This window comes from Drosophila tropicalis, unplaced genomic scaffold (assembly GCF_018151085.1).
Source record: "Drosophila tropicalis isolate 14030-0801.00 unplaced genomic scaffold, ASM1815108v1 contig_979, whole genome shotgun sequence".
NCBI classification, from domain to species: Eukaryota; Metazoa; Arthropoda; class Insecta; order Diptera; family Drosophilidae; genus Drosophila; species Drosophila tropicalis.
This window is the reverse complement of record NW_027173482.1, coordinates 2,555,512-2,565,679: the sequence shown is the minus strand read 5'-3', so window position 1 is coordinate 2,565,679 and position 10,168 is coordinate 2,555,512. Positions and strand designations below refer to the sequence as shown.

The 10,168-nt window shown below is 49.4% G+C and overlaps 2 long non-coding RNA genes across 3 annotated transcripts; one reads left to right on the top strand and one right to left on the bottom strand.

Annotated features, from left to right (window-relative positions):
- The first annotated feature begins 395 nt into the window (after positions 1 to 395).
- On the top strand, positions 396 to 9,954 carry LOC137586298 (uncharacterized). The gene is made up of 2 exons (XR_011033751.1): positions 396 to 839; positions 8,671 to 9,954. It is a non-coding gene; the product is annotated as an uncharacterized lncRNA (long non-coding RNA).
- LOC137586297 (uncharacterized) lies at positions 604 to 1,031 on the bottom strand. Of its 2 annotated transcripts, none has more exons than XR_011033750.1 (3): positions 944 to 1,031; positions 707 to 832; positions 604 to 626 (listed from the first exon to the last, which is right to left on the bottom strand). It is a non-coding gene; the product is annotated as an uncharacterized lncRNA (long non-coding RNA). The 2 variants fall into 2 exon arrangements; XR_011033749.1 differs by lacking the exon at positions 604 to 626 and adding an exon at positions 630 to 653.
- Positions 9,955 to 10,168: the final 214 nt, after the last annotated feature.

Sequence of the window (10,168 nt, the reverse complement as noted above, 5' to 3'; positions counted from 1 at the left end):
AGAATAGAAGACAAACAAACTAAATTTACTAAAAGGCACCTAATGGATATCTTGTATTCAAAACAGGAACCATGGATTTACCCTCAGATTTCGAATATCATTATTTAACTGTAAATTTAACCAACATACAAACCACTTACAACAACCTGGTTGAGCAGTCAGAACCATATAAGAACATAGTCCACATTCAGTATTTAGTCGAAAAATTAAATCTCGAAATGAACGGCATAAAAATAATAAAGAGAAATAAGCGAGGACTTATTAACATAATAGGCACAGCACATAAATATCTTTTCGGCACCTTAGACCAATACGATAAAGAAGAACTTGAACAAAAAATTGATAGTCTATCAGCAAATAGCGCCCAAAATAATGAACTTAATCATATCTGTTCACGCCACCGGGTGAACAGCAGTGAGCGGCGAAGAGCAGTGAGCGGTGAGGAGTGAGGAGGGTTTTTGATCCTCGGCGTCTACGGTCACACCAGGAGGAGTGACTTGATTTTTTCCAATGGGCACCGCCATCACTAAGAATCGAGCCTTTCACCCGAACACCCGTTCTCTTGCATTCTTTTACGATTTGTTAATCACTTTCAACCCGAATCATTTCCGTGTGTGCCGGATTACCTGTGAATATTATATAAATAATAAAACCTACGTTTATTTAACCGAAGTTTTTCGTGCGTTTTAATTCACCACTCGCTCACCACAAACTGAAGAAATTGGCACCCGCCAACTCCTTGTATTTCATTTGGATCCTTCCGCCCCCCCACGAACATTGGTCCTTCGAGCCGGATATCCTTCCGCTCCTCCAGCTTGCATCGGCGGAATTCCTGATAAGTACAAAATTTCATTATTCATTTCATTTACATACTACTAAAAGTGTGAGGTTTTCCCGCTTCTCCATAGCGACCTACACACTTTTACATATTGTATGTACATACCTGACCTGTTCCAAGGTTTCATGGTAGTTCCTAATCCTTAGCGTGATTGTCCAACGTTCTCATTTTACATTTCACGATTATCCATTTTTATTTATGTTTTTTTTTTCCTCGCACTTGTCCAAATCCACCCTTTTTACATATGCATTCACATGTACATGTAATTTCCACAGCTGTTTGCCAAATCCGCGTAAAAGTTTAAAAAACAAAAAAAAATTATTAAAGTGTTATAAAAAAATAGGGAAAAATAAAAATCAAAGTGTTCACCGCGTTTTCTTATGTGTTGGAATAATTATCTTTAATGCCAAACTTATTTCCGCACGCGCGTATCTACGTACATACATACATCGTCACCTGTTGATGTACGCGCATAGGTACATACATATCCATATACATACAATCCCTTCGCACATTTACCACGACACAAAAGGCAAAAAATATTCTTTTTTTTTTTAAATAGCACTTCACGTATGCACCGCGATTTCTTGCGCGTTCGAATTAGGTGCGAAATTAATTTCCTCACGCGCGTCTTTGGATACCGGTGCACTTGCTTACATACGTACATACATACATATGTATATGCTTACATAGTCATACATTGCACATACATATGTACATATCCACAACACATAATACATTTCGGTGTCGCGCATTGATTTAACACAACCCCACATCCAATTGAATTACAATTACTTACGTTTTTTTTTTTTGTTGTTGTGAACAACGCGTGTGCATACATATCTATACTCACCTGTGTACTTATGCATGTACGTACACACATAGATCAAAGCATCTGTCCATATGCATTGATCGGTTGTTTTATTTGCGCACAACACTCGCGGTGTGTAAAAGCGTTCTTTTGTTCTTGGTTTTCCGCACAACGACAAAAAAAAAATTATTCACATACATAATTAAACAACAAAATCAAAAACCAAATATATAAACAGCGGCCGACAGCTGTTTTCGGAGTAGTGGTGACACGTGAGTCGAGTCGTGATATCGATAGGCGGCTCAAGCGCGCCAAATTTAAATCACATTATTTCCGATTCTCCTTTTTCGCCTAATTATATATCCGCCCATATTTATAAAACAATACATATATATTTTTCCAGCACTATCTTGCCCACATTTATATATCCGTCCATATTTATAAATTATTTATAAAATTTTTCCGGCCAACTTTTTGCGCTCATATATATATATCCGCCCATATTTATAAATAAATACATATATATTTTTTCCAGCACTATCGGGTCCATATTTATATATCCGCCCATATTTATAAATGAATACATATATATTTTCCAGAACTATCGGGCCCATATTTATATATCCGTCCATATTTATAAATTATATATATAATTTTTCGGCCAGTATTTTGCGCTCATATATATATCCGCCCATATTTATAAATAAACACATATAAATTTTTTCCAGCACTATCGGGCCCATATTTATATATCCGTTCATATTTAAAAACTATATATATATTTTTTCCGGCCAGTATTTTGCGCTCATATATATATCCGCCCATATTTATAAATAAACACATATAAATTTGTTCCAGCACTATCGGGCCCATATTTATATATCCGTTCATATTTAAAAACTATATATATATTTTTTCCGGCCAGCCTTTTGCGCTCATATATATATCCGCCCACATTTCTAAATAAATACATATATATATATTTTTTCCAGCACTATCGGGCCCATATTTATATCTCCGTCCATATTTATAAATTATATATACAATTTTTTCCGGCCATTATTCTGCGCACACATATATATCCAGATTTATATAAAAACGTATTTTCCTTTTATCCTATACATCTTTATTTATATATTTCATCCGTGTTTTGTTTTATACGTACTCCCATCGGTAATTTTCAATCCCCATTCGTGCGTTCGTATATTATTCCGCATCTATCCCCATTAAAGGGGCTTCGTTTCCGAGTCACACGCGAGAAAATTCTCCCGCAATCCTGCGGTGCACAGTGAGGAAGTTCTTGCGTCCCCATACAGTCCACTTCTCACTTCCAAAACAAAAAAAAGGGACGCGCACAAACGCGGTGTTCGTCGGTAAGGTCGTCCCCTGAGTATGTCCACGGAGCCGTCCAAGACTGCGCCGAAGTCCAACAGTCTTTCGTCTCCCTCTGCAACTCCGGAGAAGGTTCGGCCTCCGACAACTCCGGTGACCGTGAAGCGTACGGATATTTCGCGCAAGTTCTCGTCAGTTCGCAGCCGCAGCGAATCCCCAAGGTCCCGTCCGTCTTCGTCCAGCTTACCTGAGGGTCGCAGATTCTCGGTTAAAGACTCGAGGGAACACAAAGGTCGTTCCAAGCTTTCAACTCAGACCCAGATTCCGCACGTTGTTGTGACGCACTGTTCTGACGCTCCCGTCACCCGATCCGTATCACAACAGCGTAGAGAACACTCCAGAATGTCCCTTTCCGATTTCGTTATAGCGTGCGACGCATTGACTCTGTTTGAAGCTCGCGAGAGTGAAGCTCTAACTTCTGAAGTGCCCTTGTTTTCCATTAAAATGCACTTAGAGCAGCTCAAATCCCTTTGGTCAACTGTCGAGATGGAATACTCCCGTTGTCACAAGGCCTTGACAATCCAAGCCGACGAGGAAAGCTTGGCAAACATAAGCCACATCAAGGCGAAGCACGAATCCGCTTACGCGGCATATGTGCGATGCGGGACGTTGTTCGGAGAACGCATCGAACAGCTCTCGGCACAGATGACGACTCTTAGGCGTCAGCCAACCGCTCCGTCGGGGCCACCGGGGCATAGAGTTCCTCCGTGTGAGGTAGAGACATTTGATGGCGACAGCCTAGCATGGCCCACATTCCGCGATTTGTTCGCCGCCATTTATATCGCCAATCCGTATTTGTCACAAGTGGAGAAGCTCTATCACTTGAACGCCAAGACGCGAGGGGAAGCGAGAACCATCGTGGCTAAGTCCCCCTGACGAATGAGGGTTTCCAGGCCGGGTGGGAGAACCTCACCGCACGGTACGAAAACAGCCGTCTGCTGGTCATGACTCAAGCCAGACAACTCCTTCAGATTCCCGCGGTGGCACAAGAGTCGGGCAAATCCTTGCGAGAGCTGCAGACCGCGTTTCAAGGGTGTCTTACCGCACTTGAGCGTTCGGGTGTTAGTACTGAGAATTGGGATGTCCTACTTATCGCCATCTGCACTAGTAAATTGCCGAAGGCCACAATCCTCCTGTGGGAGCAATCAGTGCCCCATAAGACTGTCGTCTCAACGTGGTCCGATTTGAACCAATTTCTTACCGATCGGTATCGTGTCCTGGATGCCACCGAAGAACATAAGTCGGCCCCAAGTGTCCAAGCCATCCCCATTGGTCCCCGCAAATCCTCTGCAACGATGAAAGTCCAAGCGTTTCCAGCGAAAGCTCAGCTCAAATCGGCGTCTTGCAAGCTGTGCCATCGGGAAAATCACCCAATACGGCTCTGCCCAAGTTTCCTTGATATGCCTGTTCAGAGGCGGCTGGAAACCATTAGACAGCAGGGACTTTGTCTGAACTGTTTTGCCCGCGGTCATCAAGTGAAGGGCTGCTCCAGTGCGCATAATTGCCATACCTGCAAGGAACGTCATCATACGCTGTTGCATCCTAGTGATGTGTCCGTGCCCTCGCCATCCGCTGCGCAAGTCCCACCATCCAGCGCCACAGAGCGCCCGTCCGCGAGCGACCAGCTCACAAATGCTCAAAGTTATTTTGCATCTACCCCAGGCAGAGGCCTTTTAGGCACTGCGATTGTCACTCTGCACCATCGTGGTGTGGATCATCATATTCGGGCGTTGATCGACTCGGGAGCCGATTCAACTTTTCTCTCCGAACGTGTCTTCAGCATGGTCCAGCCCCCCTTCTACCCAGTAGACGCCGCGGTTACTGGCATGGGCCAGAGTGATGGAGGCTGCGCCGACAAGGTGTGTCTGCTAATGCTGTCTCCCCCGTGTGACAGATTGAACAAGATTGAGGTCTCCGCCCTGGTCGTATCCAAATTGTCAGGGGCCATTCCAACAGCTCCATTCCTTAATACGGTTCCGACGCAGTGCCTCGATCGCCCCCTGGCTGACCCGTACTACAACAAGCCCGCGCCTATTGACATGATCATCGGTGTAGACCTGTTTCCCCACATCCTCGGAGAACGGATCAAAAAGGATATTGGTGATTTTGTCGGGCTAGAAACCATCTTTGGATGGGTTCTGTGTGGGGCTATCACTCCTGACCCCCCGGTGTCTAGATCCGTTTTCGCGGCACAGACGCGAGTTAGTCCCGAAGCAAAGCTTGATGTACTCCTCACCAAGTTTTGGGAGGTGGAAGACCTTCCCGCAAAGCCGGAAAAGGAGGATGACGCATTCTGCGAGCGGAACTTCCAGGAGACCACCCAAAGGGGAAAGGACGGCCGATATGTTGTGTCCCTACCGTTCAAAGATCCGAATAGCGTTGACTTGGGCCACTCAAGACCGATCGCGCTGGCTCAATTCCTGCGGAATGAAGCACGCCTTCTCAAGGATCCGGTTCTAAAAACGCAGTACGATGCCATTATTCAAGAGTACGAGGAATTGGGTCATATGATTCGGGTGACGCCGCCTCAAGATGGGAAAAACTTCTATCTCCCCCATCATGCGGTGTTTAAGCCCGATAGCACCACCACTAAGGTACGCGTGGTATTTAACGCGTCGAGCCCCTCCACACAAGGCATCAGCCTCAACGATGTCTTGCACACCGGTCCCACTCTTCAGGCCGACCTCACGCTTAAGGTACTGAAATGGCGGTTCTTTCAATTCGTTTTCAACGCCGACATAACGCAGATGTATCGACAAATCCGAGTCGACCCCAGGCATACCCCCTTTCAGCGGATCCTCTACCGAGACCGCTGCGGCAATATTCAGGATTACGAGTTACAAACTGTCACGTTTGGGGTTAACTGCGCGCCATTCTTGGCGATCCGAGTCCTTTTACAACTGGCACAAGACGTGCAAACGATGTATCCTCAGGCGAGCGAAATCCTTCGGAACTACATGTATGTTGATGATGTCCTTGCCGGCGCTCACACTGAAGCCGACGCTCGTCTCGCCATACGAGAGCTTCAAGCGGTCCTCCAATCTGCGGGATTCCCGCTTCGGAAGTGGACTTCCAATAAGAAGGAAGTACTTCAAGCCATTCCGAGAGAGCACCTGCTGCGAGAGGACTTTCTCGAGCTGGAAGACGCGAGCACCGCAAAAACCTTGGGTATTCGATGGCAAGCTGCTGAGGACGTCTTCTTCTTCACCACAGCGGACCCCCCCTTGAAGGAGTCGATCTCCAAGAGGCAGGTTCTGTCCCATATCGCTAAGCTCTTCGACCCCGCTGGGTGGCTAGCCCCATTTGTCATCCGAGCGAAGATATTTATGCAGCAAATCTGGCTTACCGAACTGGGCTGGGATGATGTTCTGCCGCCTCTCCTGCTGCAGCAATGGCATGAATTCCTGCAGGATTACCCAGGCCTCAGTCGACTCCGCATTCCCCGTTGGCTAAACACCAGCGATAAGCTCTCGTGGGAGCTTCATGGCTTCTGTGACGCGTCACAGAAAGCGTATGGAGCGGCCCTATATGTGCGGGTTCGGTACGGCAATCAAGTAGACGTCCATTTACTAACGGCTAAGACCCGTGTAGCTCCAGTCAAAACAGTCTCGCTGCCTCGGCTAGAGTTGTGCGGAGCGGTTCTGCTAGCCGATCTCTGGGCGTCGATCGTTCCTGAACTTCCAGTCCGACCTGCAACCTCCCAGTTTTGGACCGACTCTACCATCGTGTTGGCTTGGCTCAATAAACCTCCGTGCAGTTGGTCCACCTTCGTGGCCAATCGCGTATCCAGGATCTCCGAAAGCACTAGTGGCCAAAGCTGGTCACATGTGCGCTCCGAGGACAACCCGGCTGATCTGGCGAGCCGTGGAGTCTCCGCGGCCGAGCTATCGGCCAGCAGCCTCTGGTGGCATGGGCCGGACTGGCTCCAGAGAGCCCCCGAGTATTGGCCAACTCCCCATAACGAACTCCCAGACACCCAGCTGGAGCAACGGGTCCAGTGCCACACCACCGCGACCACCCTACTCGAGGACGTCAGCGAACGTTTCTCGAATTATGGTAGGGCTCTACGAGTCATCGCGTACATCCTACGCTTCGCCACCAAGAGGATTTCGACGCCTTCCACGGTTCGCCTCACCAATGACGAACTTCTTTCCGCCGAGCGCGCCTTGATTCGGACCTCTCAGCGGCGGGAATACCTCGCGGAGATACGGGCCCTGGGCGAAGGGCGACCCCTGCCATCATCCAGCACTCTACTCAATCTGAACCCATTTCTCGACCAGCATGGGTTACTCCGCTCCTGCGGACGACTCCGGGCCGCGGAGTCCCTTCGATATGATGAACGTCACCCTATTCTCCTCCCATATAGTACTCATTTCACTCGCCTGCTTGTCGCATTCGCCCACCGCATCACGTTGCATGGCGGCAATCAACTGATGGTGCGGTATTTGCGCACCAAATTCTGGATCCCACGGATAAAGAACATGGTAAAGTCCCACATCAAGGGGTGCAAGGTCTGCATCGTTCATCGTCGACGACTACAGACCCAGATGATGGGTGATCTCCCTCGAGAACGCATCACGTATTCCAGGCCCTTCACCCACACGGGCATTGATTTCGCAGGGCCGTTCGAGATCAAAAATTACACCGGGCGTGCGTGTCTCATAACTAAGGGTTATGTCTGCGTCTTTGTGTGTTTCAGCACGAAGGCAATCCATCTCGAGGCTACCTCCGACCTCACCACTGAAAGATTTCTGGCGGCCTTCTCTCGGTTTGTCGCACGGAGACAATGCCCACAGCGCATTTACTCCGACAACGGCAAAACCTTCGTAGGGGCCTCAAAGGCGCTCGAAAAAGATTTCCTGAACGCCACCAAGCTTGAAATAATGAAGGCATTCCCCCAGCACATCCTATCCTGGCAGTTCATTCCGCCAAGCGCGCCCCATATGGGAGGACTGTGGGAAGCAGGGGTCAAAAGTTTTAAGACCATGTTTTACAAGTCCTCGTCCACTGTCAAATACACCTTCGAGGAACTTTCCACTCTCCTGTGTAGGATCGAAGCGTGCCTAAACTCCAGGCCAATCTCTCCCATGAGTGAGGACCCAGAGGATCTACTGGCCCTAAGCCCGGGACATTTCCTGATTGGAGGACCACTCTTAGCCATTGCGGAACCGGAAATTATGGTCGAGCCTATGTCGCTGATCAACCGATGGCAGCGACTAAAGGCAATCCAGCAGGCTTTCTGCCGCCGCTGGAAGAGTGAGTACCTCAAGGAGCTTCACAAACGGAACAAGTGGAAATCACCGACTCGCAGCATCCAGACCGGCGACCTCGTGATCGTGTCCGAAGATCATCTCCCCTCCAACGAGTGGCGCTTAGGGCGAATTGAGCGCACTCTGCCCGGGGCTGACGGCCTCGTCCGAGTGGCTGATGTCACCACCGCGCGTGGGTCTATCCGAAGACCCGTAGCGAAGCTCATTCTGTTGCAAGACAGCAGGAGTCCTGAGTCTAAAACCTTATCGTGACTCCTAATCCCTCTATGTTTCCTCCGAATGTCCTCGTCTCCGTGCATGTTTCTCGTTCCCGTGCATAGACTAATCCACTCCCCCATACGTAATTTCTTTCGTTACAGTTCATTCAGCTCGCCCTTTCCTAGCGACATGGCCCCCACGCGTCTGCCGCACCACCGCAGCAAACGAGCTCCACAGGGCACGAACGTGTACCGATGCCGGGTCTGTCGGGGGGTTCATGCACTCCGGCAGTGTCAGCGCTTCCTAAATCTCCGAGGGGAAAAGCGGCTTCGGGCGGTGCTCTTCAATAAATATTGTCCCAATTGCTTGGCACACGAGCATTCATCCGACGCGTGTCGGACTCGCCATGGTTGCCGACGATGCGGGCAAAGGCACCATACCCTGCTCCACATGGCCGACCAACCGCCGAGACGACGTGCCTCCGCCCGGCGTCGCAGCCGATCACCCCCCTCCGGGCGTGCTGCACCCCCGCTACAACCCCGTTCCCGATCATCGTCCGACCGCTCCGCTTCCCCAGAAGGCGCACCCGAGATTTCGTTATCCTCCCTGCTCCACGCCAGGACGACGACTGTCCTGCCAACCGCAGTCCTCCGGTTGGGCAATGGCTCGAAATCCTTCGAGACCCGCGTCCTTCTTGATGCGTGTGCGGCTGAGAGCCGCATCAATCTCTCCTTTGCCCGGTCCCTGGGGTTAGCTGTGACCAAGGTCGGGGTCGACCAAGCCTGTACGGCCGTCCTCGAGTCGAGGTCCGACAAGACGTTCCGACGGAACGTTATATTCCGGGTCGAAGAGGACTTGCTCATCCGCACTCCCATCCGGGAAGTGGCGGCGCCGGTCCGAGAGAAGTTCGCACCCTGATCCTGGCCGACCCCTACTTCTATCGGCCGGCGTCGGTATCCGTGGTGCTCGGGGCAGACCTCTATCCTGAGGTCATCCAACCAGGCTGTGTGCCCGGTCATAGCGGTACTCCCGCAGCCCAGAGCACCGTGTTCGGATGGGTCGTCTCCGGCTCCTGTGGGATCTAGGCGCTCCAGGACGTTGCCGTCCCCCATCCTTTATATGTCCAGGGTGGCAATTGCAACATGTTGCAAGGGGGGCGGTATGTTCACGCCACCGGGTGAACAGCAGTGAGCGGCGAAGAGCAGTGAGCGGTGAGGAGTGAGGAGGGTTTTTGATCCTCGGCGTCTACGGTCACACCAGGAGGAGTGACTTGATTTTTTCCAATGGGCACCGCCATCACTAAGAATCGAGCCTTTCACCCGAACACCCGTTCTCTTGCATTCTTTTACGATTTGTTAATCACTTTCAACCCGAATCATTTCCGTGTGTGCCGGATTACCTGTGAATATTATATAAATAATAAAACCTACGTTTATTTAACCGAAGTTTTTCGTGCGTTTTAATTCACCACTCGCTCACCACAAACTGAAGAAATTGGCACCCGCCAACTCCTTGTATTTCATTTGGATCCTTCCGCCCCCCCACGAACAATATCATTGAAGCATTCAACAAAAACATAGAAATCCTAAATAATCTTACTAATCAACAGGATGCAGACAAGAAACTAAATATACTAATGTTCAACTTAGAGCATTTTAC